Here is a 14,101-nt window from a genome sequence, read left to right as displayed (position 1 = left end):
GGAGTTTGGAGTTTTGATCCTGGATTCAGGGAAGTGAACAGAGAAGCAGATACATGAGGAAGGAGAGAAGGTTCCATTAGACATGGTAGAGGACCCAGGAAGAGAGATGAGCCATTCATTTGAGAGTCTACAGCTAACCTTGTGGAGAAAGCAGCTGAACCTGGAGAAAAATGAACCCCAGGAAGAGAGGAACCCAGGAAGCCTGAACCCTGGCAGATGTCGGCAGCCATCTTGCTCCATCACGTGGCAATAGACATTGGTGAGGGAAGTAATTTATGCTATGGCCTGGTAACTGGAAGCTCCTACCTCAGAAAAATACCCTTTGTAAAAACCAACTGATTTCTGGTATTTTGCATCAGCACCCTTTGCCTAACTAATACAAATGCCAAAGTGGGAAATCCTGTTTTTATTGTAGAGCCAAGCTATCCACCAATTCCAGTGCCTCAGTAATTAATGTCAAAATTTTGGGTTTGAAAATAAGGTCAAGAGGCAGTAAAATCTAGACAGATCCAAAAGCTAGGCTAAGTATGGAATTGGAACAAAGATTCAAAGCCAAAGAAAGAGAGAAAGAGGAGGGTGGGCAGGAGGCAAGGTCATGCATATGAAGTAAGGACTGAAAATGGTAGAGTGTACCAGAGGGAATAGAGAAGAAAGACTCGCTGAAAATTGGTCAGCAAAAGGTCCAAACCATGGCCAGTTCCCATGTGACTGTCTATGCAGGGGCAAGTTTACAAATAACGTACTCTAGGTCCAGGAGCCAAAATTCAGTCATCGAGGATAAAATAGACAAAGATGTCAACAACGTGGAAGAAAATCCAAGTAAGATCAACGATGTCTCACACTGCATTTCCTTTTGCTCGTTTCTCCTTATATTTCTTCTGCCAAGGACATGCTCCTCTCACAGAATTTTAAGGACTATTCATACCTGTGGGGTGGTTGAGAGAAGTGTTTAATAGTTAAGCTATGAAATTAGACTGCCTGGGCTAAAATCTTGACTCCACTGTTTTCCAGCTGTGACACATTAGTCAATTACTCAACCTCTGTGAGCTGCAAATGGGGCTGAAAATAGCACCTACTTCCTAGCACTGTTGGGAGGACTGAATGAGTTAATCCATGGGAAGTACTTAGCCATAGACTAGAACATTCAGGCTGGGTAGCCAGGCAAGCGATTATACTTTTAGAGGGGTTCATGGTAAGAAGTACAGATGTGATTTTTCAGATAGAATCAAAATAATATTTTCCTATTTAGTTGTTCCTGTCAAGGAATTATCACCATGTCCCCTAGAAGGAAAAAGATCTGCCATATAAGACAAACCTCTTTGAATCTAAATAAGAACACAGAAAAATATAGCTGATCTAAAAGTTTACATGTGTAATAGAGTTTGATTTGCTAGTTGATATCAGTTCAGATAAAACTTTGGTTACAGTTTTAAACAAAAGCACCTGCTTAAATAATCAAATTACATATAATATAGTTTATTTCTCTTTGTGTATATAGGCAATTAAGAATTGACGCTATTGCCCTGAAGTCCCCTGCACCCACAGCTGTTTCCAGCCTTCCGTTCTACTATCTCTAAGGTAAGCTCTCACGATCCTTGGCATCCAAGGCAGAGCACCAGCCGTCACATATGCATTCCAAGGACACATCCCATGAATTGCACATATCACCTTCCTTCACTTGTTATTGGCCATAACTAGTAGCAGACAAGTCTGACATATATAGTCTTTGTTCAAGTGGCCATATATTCAACTAGAAATCAGGGGTTTAATTAGCATGGGAGAAAGGGAGCTACTGGGGTAACAGCCTCTGCCAGGGCATGCTTTCATGTTGTCTTTGTGGACTGGGATGTTAACCTCATAACCCTACTAGGACAAAAACTTTTGTATGAAGAGAATTGTTAGGATCTCATTAGGTCAAAACTGAGTTTTCATGTGTTTCTTCATATCCCTATGCTGTATTTCACGCTATTAGATTTTATCACTTATTCTAAAATGAATTTATCTCATTGAGGAACTATTTCTCAGGCTAAAGATCCAGTTTCTATTAATAGATTAGAAACATTATTTGTGAGGTGTTTATTCCTAAATTGACATCACAGCAACCCTGGAGGCTTTGAAACTCCACAATAAATCTATTTTTTCTTAAGTCATGTTCCTTTGTTTATGTTTTTCCCTCTGCCTGCAATTACCTTCTAAACTTTTCTATCTGGCAAACTATTCAACCTTTAAAACCCATCTTAAAGCTTACATCTTCTGTAAGGTCTTCCCTAATTCTCCCAGACAAGTTTAGTTTTACCCTCCTCTGTGATCTCACTACTCGTTTTTATCTCTGGTGCCATACTTGGCACAGTCTGTCGTGTTTGCTTTTCTGCCCTGTCAACTTGACTGTGAGTTTTAGGGGGCAGATAGGCTAACAAAAATGTTGGTTTAAAGACTGGATAAATTAAATTCTGTCCCCCAATTCATGATTATTTCTGAGAAAGTTCCTTTAACTAAAGGAATTATAGAATGTACATTAACAGTATTGATAACAGTCGTGCTATTTTTTCCTGGGTGTAAGAAGAGTTGCTAAATGGTAGGGACTTGAGATATAGCATGCCAAATCTCTATAAAACCTTTAAAATTAAGTATTACTATCCATATTTTATAGCTGAGTAAGTTGAGGCCCAGAGAAATTACACAGCCTTCAAGCAGCAGAGCTCTCTACCCCAAATTCTGCTACTGAACTACATTGCTTCACAAACACTTCACTTGCATGGTTAGGAAGAGAGCATTGCCCTCTATGGACATCTTCTTTTGAAATGCAAGCACTCCTCAGAGGTACCATAATCCATGTCCCTGGCTCATAGGTGGGCCTTCCTTTATTAGATCCTCACATTATGATAGAAAGGTCAGGAGATGCACTAAGGTGCTGAAGAAAGAGAAAAGATTAGAAATGAGACTGGAATGGTCCATGTTCCAGCTTCCCCAGGTAGCCTCAGATTGGCTTTCTCCAAAGGATTAAGTTTTGGCTATGTTGAGTTGAAAATTTTATTTATTTCCCCATCTCTGCTCACATGGAGAGTTGCCAACAACTGCTTTAATTTATGTTATCTTGTTCCATTACATGTGCACACACACACGACCTTGTCTCCTACTTTACAGAGAAAATAAAAACATCAAATAAGAAGGTCATCATTTTTCTGCTTACCTGCATCCTAGCCTCTCATCTCTTCCATTTCATTCCCTCTTTTTGTAGTTCAGGGGGTAATCCTCTGTCTGTTATAGCTCCTACATTCTCACACATTTCCCAGAACCTCCCATTATTCATTATGATTTTTTCTGGTTCCTTTAACTTTTTTCCATGAACCGTGGCCATCATCATTTTAAACATATACAATTAATTTTCATATCAAAAAGAAACCACCATCTATGGATTCTACTTCCCTTTCAACTGTTCTTTCCTCCTTAACAAAACCTTGAAAAAGTTACCTATATCCACTGATTCACTTATCTGCCACCCACTCCTCACGTCCCTCTGTTCTGTGGTCTTCTCCAATGCCTTCATCCCCACAGCCCTGCAGGGATCACCAGTCAGTTCTCTGTCGATTCACAAGGTGGATATTTTATTGTCTTCCTGTTATTTCATTCCTGCCTCAGCATTTGAAATTGTAAGGTGCTCTCTACACTGCTTTCTGATTCACCAAACTTCCCTGGTTTTCTCCTACTTGTATGACTAATCTCTCTCAAATTCCTTTGGTGGATCACTCTCCTTAATCTCTCTTTTAATTTTGAGTTCCTTGAGGATTGGTCTTTGGCCCCTTCCCCTTCTTACTCTATATCCTTCCCTCATATGTTTTATCCATGATTATATCTTTAATTACAATCTGTATTCTGAATACTTTTGAATGAGTATCTCTACTCCAAACTTCCCCTTTGAGATCTGGAATCATGTAACAAATTGCCCACTTAATATCTCCAATTGAAAGTCTCAAATGAACCACACATGTAGCAAAATTAGCATGTTCATAACTGAGCTCATGATCTTCTTCCTCACATACAGCTTTCACCAGTGCTCTGTCTCATAATAAATGACATATTTATCTATCCAATTGTCCAAAGTGGAAACTCAGGAGATATCATTTTCTCTGAAAAAAAAAAAAAGAGTACAGTTCTGTGTGGCCTGATTTCCTATCAACCTCAGGTGACTTTAACTTACTGTGATAGGCAGCCTCTAAGAGGCTCTCAATGATCCTGCTCCCTGGTATTTGCCCTCTTGTGAATCCTCTCCCCTTGAATGTGGGTTGAGATTACTGATTCACTTCTAACAAATGGACGTTGCCAGATTTAACAGAATGTCACTCCCAAGATTAAGTTACTAAAAGACTGTTGCCTTTATCTTCTTCATATTTTCTTGCTCACACTCAGATCCCTTGTGCAGCAGTTTGGCATTATTTATGAATTCCAAAAACAGATATTGGATTATATTTGTGAACTGGTCTTTACCTCTGGGCATATTAGATCATATTGGATTCAGAGGTTTACTTGATTAAATAATGATTAAGGCTTTGATTGGACCATGTCTGTAGGATGTTGTATCCCCATGTCCTCTTCATGGGTGGAGACTCACCAAGAGAGGACTTAGCAAAGGACAGAGTTGGAGTTTTGAGCTAGAGCTTGGGAAGTGAACACACAGGAGAAGAACACAGAGCAGTAGAGATGGCTCCTTAGACACAGCAGAAGCCCCAGGAAGAGAGACAGAGCACTTCACCTGATATTCTACAGCTGGCCTTGCAGAGAGAAGCAAAGCCCAGAGAGCCTCATAATCTACAGCTGATATTGTGGAGAAAACAAGAGATAACCCTGGAGAGAAAAGAACCTCAGGAAGAGGGAAACCCAGGAAGCCTGAAACCTGGCAGACATTGGCAGTCATCTTGCCCCAATACATGGGAAAAGACTTTGGTGAGGGAAGTAAATTATGCTTTATGCGCTGGTAACAGTAAGCTTCTACCCCAAATAAAAACCCTTTATAAAACCAACCAATTTCTGGTATTTTACATCAGCACCCCTTTGGCTAACTAATATAGAATTTGGTACTGAGGAGTGGGGACATGCTTTTGCAATTACCAAAATGCTGAAATGAGTAAGGGGTAATTTTTGGAGGAATTGTGAAATGCTTGATGGAAAAGTCCTAGATTGCTTTGAAGACAGTTGTTAGTAATGTGAAAGCTGAAGAGGCTTTTTATGTACCTTAGAATTAAATGATGAAACTATTATTGGAAACTGGAGGGAAGGTGATCTGTGTTTTAAGTTGCAGAGACCTTAGCAAGATTAACCCCTGGTGTTTTATGGAAGGCAGAAATTGAAAATGGCAAGCCTTCTCATTTAGCTGAAGAACTTTCAGAAGTAAACTCAAAGAATGCAGCTTATAACAAAATGCTAGATAAGCTGAGGACTGAACTATTGGGTGCAAAGAAAACATAAACTGTTTCTGGAAATTCCAAACCTCTGGAAATCAATTCCCAGATAATAGTGCCTCATTTGAGAACTTAACTAAACTTGGAACTTGTAAATCAGGATTGAAGATGTAGTCATCTTGGAAAGACTTGTGGAATGTCTTATTGTTGGATGGCTTGGACCCCTGTTTCTTGCATGCTAAACCAACAAGATTTTTGAGAGTACTGTATGAACAAAACTACTGTCAGCTTGGACTAAAATGAACATAGAAAGGAGAGATTGAAGGAGAAACAGCTTTAAGAGGAAAATCATGGAAGCTGAGATCTGGAATTAAGATATCACCTTGGGCCAGCCCCACCCATGTGTACAGAGAAGGTGAGTTTGCCCCAGCAGTTGAAGAGGGTGGATGCTCCCACCCAATGTTTGGGGAGAGTTCTTCCACCCCAGGACACAGGGTAGAGAACATTCCTCAAGGATTAAGGAGGTTGAGGTTGATGCCTCATAGGCCTGAGAGGGATGAACCTGTCTCTCATGGATTAGGGAAGGCCAGGTGGTCAACTCGTTGCTCTGAGAGGGTTGAGCCTGTATGCCAAAGGTTAGGGAGAATGTTGCCTTCACCCCACTGTACTAGGGAGACTAAGACTCTAACCCAAAGACTGGGTAAAGTGTGACAATCACCCTAACATTTTTGGAGGGTGAGGTCTGGAGCTTGGTTGACACCCAGATGCTTGATGAGGATAGAAACTAGAAAATGGCCATTGGGTAAGCCTGTGGAAAGGGTAAGCTGAAGGAGAAGAAGCCATCATCTTGAAAATGACTCTCAGACTTTGAATTCAAATGGAGGATGTCCTGAAGGTTTACTGAACTGTAGAGGACCCATGACTCATGTTTGCTTCCCAATTTCTCCTTATGATAATGGAAATGCTTATGCTTTGTCTGTCAAATTGTGTATTGCAAGCTGATAAATTGTTTTCAGAGGTCTACAGCCAGACAGGATTTTGCTGCAAGACAAACTGTATTTCTTTAAACTGACTGTGATATGATTCTGTACTTATCATTGCCACTGATTTAAGGTTTATTTAAAATATTGTAATGTCTTTTTGGAATTCAGAGGGTGGAGTGTAGCAGTTTGGCATTATTTATGAATTCAAAAAATTTCACATCAGCACCCCTTTGTCTGACTAATACACCTTGTCTTGGGGGAAGGTAGCTGCCATGTCATGAAGTCTTTTGGATAACCCTGTAGAGAGGCCCACACCAGCGAGGAACTGAAGGCCTTAGTCACAAATGGTGCATAAAGAACTGCACCCTGTCAACCCTGCCAGCAACTATGAGAGTAATGTTGGAAGTGGACTCTTTAGTCACAGTTAAGCTTTGAGATGACTGCAGCCCAACTGAAAGCTGGACTCCAACATACAAGAGATCTTGACCCAGTAAGCCATCTGTTGTTTTAAGTTGCTAGGTTCTGAGGTAGTTTGTTTTGCAGTAGGAGACAACCAATATACATCTGAAGAAGGAAAACATCTTCTGTTGTTTCTTCTTCTCTACTTTAATCCCAAAAGATGATGCTCATATATTTCTCATTAATTTTATACCAGACCACTAAGGATGTAGGAACCAAAGGCAAGTGTAATATAATAAAACGTATCAACATGGTCAATGACTAAAGTCAAACCATATAGCTTAAAGTAAAAATAAAGATTCATATTTTAGTTCATTTCTTCTTCACAAATAATAATGTACCATAATACTTTTAATCTGCCAAAAGAACCAGAAAATTCTCTAAGATGCCTTTCAGAGTACTGAAATAGAATACTATGGTTTGCAGAAGGAGCACAGTAGAAATAATTACATGGCTTACCTATATATAAGAATAAAACACATAATTGTATCAAAGTAAAATTAGAGACCTCACAACAACTTATTACCAAAATTCTAACATGAATAATTCATAATAATAATTATGAATGGAGCATGACATATAATTGAACCTAATGAGACATTTTAAAAAAATTTCCAATAATAGAGAAATCTTTTTGATAACATTTAAAGTTTGCATGATCTGATAGATGATATCTCTTTTGCAACTTAAATAACTATAAGAATGAGTCAGATTTCTTCATTTCAGTTTTGTTGCTGAAAAAAGAGCTGCAAATTTAAGAGAAATCTGTTAACTCAAGTTATGTGATTTTGAAAAAATGGGTATTGAATAGGTGGAAAAGTATAGAAATAATTGCTATTAATGTAATAAGCCTTACTGGAAAAAAAGAGTATTGTTTAAAACAAATCTTAAAAGCAAAATAAACCAAAAAAGACTTTCCTTATACAACTAAGTAGCTCAATGGAAAAGTATTGTAGTTTTTACTCTCTACCAGTCATTTTTTTCCCATGAGCTCAGAGTACCCTATGACTGTGGCACATGATGGGAAACTCGTTGGTCACAGTAAATCTTTTTTTTTTTTCAAAGCACCGTAAAACAGCCTTTCACTTTGGAAGGTACCTTAGATTTCTGAACACACACATCCTTCAAACTGGTAAGAAACCTACTTTCTTTCTCTTTTTTTTTTGTCTTTATTTATTTTTTTGATGTTACATTAAAAAAATATGAGGTCCCCATATACCCCCCACCTCCTCCCCCCAGTCCTCCCCCCATAACAACAACCTTCTCAATCATCATGAGACATTCATTGCATTTGGTGAATACATCTCTGAGCACTGCTGCACCTCATGGTCAATGGTCCACATCATAGCCCACACTCTCCCACAGTCCACCCAGTGGGCCATGAGAGGACATACAATGTCTGGTAACTGTCAACTCCAAGTCCCAAAAACACCCCACATCACATCTCTTCCTCCCACTCCCTACCCCCAGAAGCCACCATGGCCAAGTTCTCCACACCAGTGCCACATTTTCTTCGATTATTAATCACAATAGTTCATGAATAGAATATCAGTAAGTCCACTCTAATCCATACTCTATTCCTCCATCCTGTGGACTTTAGAATGGTTGTGTCCACTCCACATCTGTATCAAGAGGGGGCTTAGATTCCACACGGATGCTGGATGCAATTCTCCTGCTTGCAGTTGTAGGCACTCTTGGCTCCTGGTGTGGTGGTTGACCTTCTTCACCTCCAAGTTAGATGAGTGGGGTGAAACCTACTTTCTATACATTAGCATTTCCTTACTCAAACATACACATGCACATATATAGAATCCTATCCCAAAACATCAATATCTATAGTTTTACTGTATATCTTTCCTAATTTCCAATTAGCCACTCTTTATTGATTTGTTTTGTCAATTTATTTTGTCTAAGAGCCTATAGAGATTTTCTTACATCTCTGTTATATAGACAACTGCAGGATAATGATGCCAATGTTATATTAAATATTTTCTTATAAAAAAAAGCCAAAAGATCAGATGCAAGAATTATGGCTACTATGCTGATTGTATAACATAAAGAATTCATTCATTGTATCCAACTATATCCTGGCAATATTATTAAGTTTGAAGAAATCAACATCAATTTTTTTGAGACAAAATTTAAGCACACTACAATTCACCCTTTAAAAGTGTAAAGTTCGGTGGCTTTTAGTATATTCACAAAATTGCACAACTATCACCATTATCTAATTCAAGAACATTTTCATTACCCACAAAATAAACCTCATTGTTATTAGCAGTCACTCCACATTCCCTTCTCCCACCAGCCCCTGGCAATCATTAATCTATTTTCTGCCTCTATGGGTTTGCCTATTCTGGGCATTTCATGTAAGTGGAATCATATAACATGAGGCATTTATGTCTGGCTTCTTTCAATTAGCATAATGTTTTCAAGATTCATCTACATTGTAGCATGTATCAGTACTACATTTATTTTTATGGCTGAATATTATTCTATTATATGGATATACTTTTTTATCCATTCTTCATTTTGTAGACATTTGGAATGTTTCCACTTTGGGTTTATTATTATTTTTTTAGCGAACATTTTTTATTGTCTTTTTTAAAGATACACAGATCACACAAAATATTACATTAAAAAATATAAGAGGGTCCCAACATACCCCACTTCCCACCTCCGCCACCCCTCCTCCCACATCAAAAACTTCTTTCATCAGTGTGGCACTTTCATTGCATTTGATGAGTACATTTTGGAGCACTGCTATACCATATGGATTATAGGTTACATTGTAGTTTACATTCTCCCCCAGTCCATTCAGTGGGTTATGGCAGAATATATGATGTCCTGCATCTATCCCTGCAGTATCTTTCAGGACATCTCTAAGTCCTGAAAAGGTCCCCATATCACACCTCTCCTTCCCTCTCCCTGCCCTCAGCAACTCCCATGGCCACTGTCTCCACATCAATGATACAATTTCTTCCATTGCTAGAATCACAATAGTTCTATAGTAGAATACCAGTAAATCCACTCTAATCCATATTTTATTTTTCCATCCTGCAGACCCTGGGATCAGGATGTCCACTGCATCTCTAAATTGAGAGGGGGCTTAGATCCCACATGGCTGATGGATGGGATTCTCCTACTTGCAGTTGTAGACTCTTGGTTCCCTGGTGTGATAGTTCACCATCCTCACCTCCCTGTTAGCTGACCTGGGTAAGTCCAATGAGCAACTTTGGGATTAATATGAATAATATTGCCATGAACATTCTTGTACAATTGTCTGTGTAGATATATGTTTTCAATGCACTTGGGTATATACCTAAGAGTGGAATTGCCAGGTCATATGTTAACTGTATGTTAAATTTTCTGAAGAATTGACAAACTGTTTTCTGAAGCAATTGCACAACTTTACATTCCCAACTAGCAATGTATGAGGGTTCTAGTTTCTCCACATTCCCACCAACACTAGTTATTGTCTGTTTTTGAGTATAGCTATCCTAGAAGTTACAAGGGGTACCTCATTGTGGTTTTGATTTGTCTTTCTCTAATGACTAAGGATGATGAACATCTTTTTATTTGCTTATTAGTCATTTGCATATCTTCTTTGGAGAAATGTTTATTCAAATTCTTTGGCCATTTTAAAATTAGGGTATTTGTTTTTATTATGGAGTTGTAAGAGCTCTTTATATATTCTGGATTCAAGTCCCTTATCAAATATATTATTTGAAAATGTTTCTTTTCCATTCTGTGGGTTATGTTTTCACTTTCCTCATAGCATCCTTTGAAGCACACGTTTTTAAATTTTGTCTTCGTTTCTTTGGGCTGTCACAGCAAAATACCACAGAGTGGCTTAAAACAGCAGAAATTTGTTATCTCACAGTTCTGGAAGCTAGAAGTACAAATGAAGGTGTCAGGGAAACATGCTCCCTCTGAAGTCTTTATGGCTCTGTATAACTAAATCTCGGCCTCCATCACATGCCTGTGTTCAAATTTCCTCTCTTCATTACGATCCCAGTTATATGGGATTAGGACCCACCCTGATTCAGTTTGGCCCCAACTAATAACACTTTCAAAGATACTGTTACCTAATAGAATTGCATTGATGGGACTGGGAGATCAGACTTCAAAATATCTTTTTGGGACACAAGATTCAATCTAGAAAATTTTCATTAAGTCCAATTTATCTATCTTTTCTTTTGTTAATTGTGCTTTTGGTGTAATATTTAAGAAACAATTGCCTAATCCAAAGTCACTAAGTTTGCACCTATAATTTCTTCTAAGTGTTTCATAATGTTAAATATTAGCTGTTGGATTTTGTCCTTTGTTCAATTTTAGTTAATTTTTATATAACATGTAAGTTAGAGCTTCATTCTTGTGCATATGGATATCCAGTTGTCACAGCACTTTTGGTTGAAAAGGATACTCTTTCCAAATTGTATTTTCTTGGCACCCTTGGTAAACATCAATTGACCTTGGATGTAAGGGTTTAGTTTTGGACTCTTAATTCTATTCCATTGATCAGTATGTCACTCCTTATGCCAGTACCACACAGTGTTGATTACTTTAGCTTTGTAGTGAAATTAGCATGTATGAGTCCTCCAAATTTATTATTCTTTTTCAGGATCATTTGGGTTACTCTAGGTACCTTGCATTCCCATATGAATTTTAGGAACAGCTTGCTAATTTCTGCAGACATGTCAGATGGGATTTCAATATGGGTTGCATTGAATGCATACATCATTTTGGGGAGTATTGCCATCTCAACAATATTAAATCTTTCAAATCCATGAACATGGGATGTCTTTCACAAATCTCATACTTCTTTTGTTAAATTGATTCCCAAGATTTTACTTTTTTATGTTATTATCAATGGAGTTGTTTTCTCAATTTTAAATTTTATTTTTGGGTTGTTCATAGCTAGAGTATAGAAATACATTGACTTTTAAAAATTGATCTTTTTTTTTTTTTTTTTTTTTGAGACCAAAGGAATGTTTATTATATTTCTGGGCCTACCTTCTCCACAAATAAGTCTATACTGAGATGGGAAGTAGGACCGTGATATATACAGGAGGGAGGACAACAGTATTAAGGCTTAGGAGGGAGGACGACAGTATTAAGGCTCAGGATTCAGTGTGTGCGTCAGGCTCAGCAGTCACCCATTTTCAGGTGCCCTATCAAAGCTTATGGGATCTCCATCGGAGTGGAGGCAGCAGGGTTCCGGCTGTAGGAGCTCAGAATTTTGGGGTCCGTTGCAGGTTCAGCCTATGATCCAGGTCCAAAAGTCCCAGCCTTCAATGCCACCTCCAGGGCTAGCTTCAGGTTCTGGTCAAACAGCTCACACCTGATAGGCATTTCCAGGGAGTAGAATGGATTCTTGAGGGCAAAGTCTGAATAAATTTCATAAATCTTTCGGAGAAGGGAATCGATTCCAGCTTGCCTAGGGTCTGCCAGCACCACAAACTTGATCCCTGTCAGCGTCTGGAAGCAGTGCAGTTTGAATGTATCTGTCTCTAGCATCTCAATGCCTGAGCTGCCCTGTTCAGGAGACAGCTGGGAGCCAATGGCAAAGAGCGAGTGGAACATGGAGGCTAGCATGAGTTTCTCATTGGAGGTGAGGCGGGGCCGGCCGAATCGAATGGACACCGGATAATTCGCAGGGTTGCCCAGGTACTCCAGCACCTCTTTCCCGTCTGCCGTGTACTTGCCGTTCACATCCATGCCATTGATGGCCAGCACTGCGTGGCCCACCCGGAGGCCATCGCGCTGGCCGAAGGCAACCAGCACACGCTCGTCGTGCAGCTTGAGCAGGAGATCGAGCGGGAAACTGAAAGTTTTTTCAGCCTCAGCTCGAGGTGTGTAGCTGTCCAACTGGTAAATTAGGCCGCCAGCTTTGTTCACCACAAACACACTAAAAATCGCCATTGCTGCCGCGCCCGCTCGGGTTTGCGAGTTCCGTCCTTTAAAAATTGATCTTGTATCCTATATCCTAAAACCTTCTTAACTCACTTATTATTCTATTTGTAAAGCACCTGTGACATACATTTTTACATCTTCCTTTGCAATCTGAAAGACTTTATTTTCCTTTTATTTCCCTAGAAGCCCTAGCTAGACCCTCCTGTACAATGTTGAATAGGAATATAAGAGTGGATATCCTTGTCTTGTTCCTTAGGGGGAAATCACTACTATGTGGTATGTTAGCTGTGGGTTTTTTATACAAACCCTATATATGGTTGAAGGAATTATTTTTTTATTCCCAGTGTATCAAGTGTTTTTTAATCTGAAATGTGGTTGAATTTTGTAAAATGCTTTCTATGTTTATTGAGATGAGCATGCAGTCTTTGTCCTTTATTCTATAAAGTGGTATTTTGCACTGATTGCTTTTCATATGTTAAATGAAGTTTGCATTTCTGGGATACATCTCACATGGTAATGATATATAATTCTTTGCCTATGTTTCTAGTTTGGTTTTCTAGTATTTCACTGAGGATTTTGTATTTATATTTATAAAAGATATTGGTCAGCTGTTTTCTTTTTCTTGTGGGTGTCTTTGCCTGGTTTTGGTATTAGGGCAATACCAGCCTTATAAAATGATTTGGGAAGTGTTTTCTCCTCTTCTAGCTTTTGGAAGAGTTTGTAAAGTAACATTATAAGTCTTTAAATGTTTAACAGAATTCACCAAGGAAGTCATCTGGTTCTGGGCTTTTCTTTGTTGGAAGTTTTATGACTACTAAGTCATTCATTTTACTTACAAGTCTGCTCAGGTTTTCTTCATCTTCTAGAATTAGAGTACAGTAGTTCATGTTTTTCTAGGAATTTTTCATTTCACCTAGGTTATCTAATTTGTCGAAATACAATTTGTTTACAGTGTTCTCTTCTAATCCTTTTTCATTTTTGTAACATCACTAGTAATATTGTTCCTTTCATTCCTGATTTCAGTCATTTGAGTCATCTCCCTTTTCCTCTTGGTCAGTCTAGCTAAAGCTTTGTCAATTTGGTTGATATTTTCAGAGAACCAACTTTTGGTTTCTTTGATTCTCATTATTGTTTTTCTAATCTTTCATGATTTCCACTCTAATCTTTATTTCCTCCTTCCTTCTATTTGTTTTTTGTTTATTTTGCTCTTATTTTTCTGTTTTCTCAAGGTGAAAGTTTAGGTCATTGGCTTAAAAAAAGATTTTTAAAACTATATATTACCTTCTAAACCGGGCTTTGACTGCATTCCATAGATTTTGCTATCTTGTGCTTTCATTTTTAATCATC

General features: G+C 38.5%; 1 pseudogene; it reads right to left on the bottom strand.

Annotated features, from left to right (window-relative positions):
• Nucleotides 1-11,988: 11,988 nt before the first annotated feature.
• LOC101417797 (trafficking protein particle complex subunit 4 pseudogene) lies at nt 11,989-12,792 on the bottom strand (annotated as a pseudogene).
• Nucleotides 12,793-14,101: the final 1,309 nt, after the last annotated feature.

This window comes from Dasypus novemcinctus, chromosome 12 (assembly GCF_030445035.2).
Source record: "Dasypus novemcinctus isolate mDasNov1 chromosome 12, mDasNov1.1.hap2, whole genome shotgun sequence".
NCBI lineage: Eukaryota > Metazoa > Chordata > Mammalia > Cingulata > Dasypodidae > Dasypus > Dasypus novemcinctus.
This window is presented reverse-complemented; position numbering and strand designations above follow the sequence as displayed.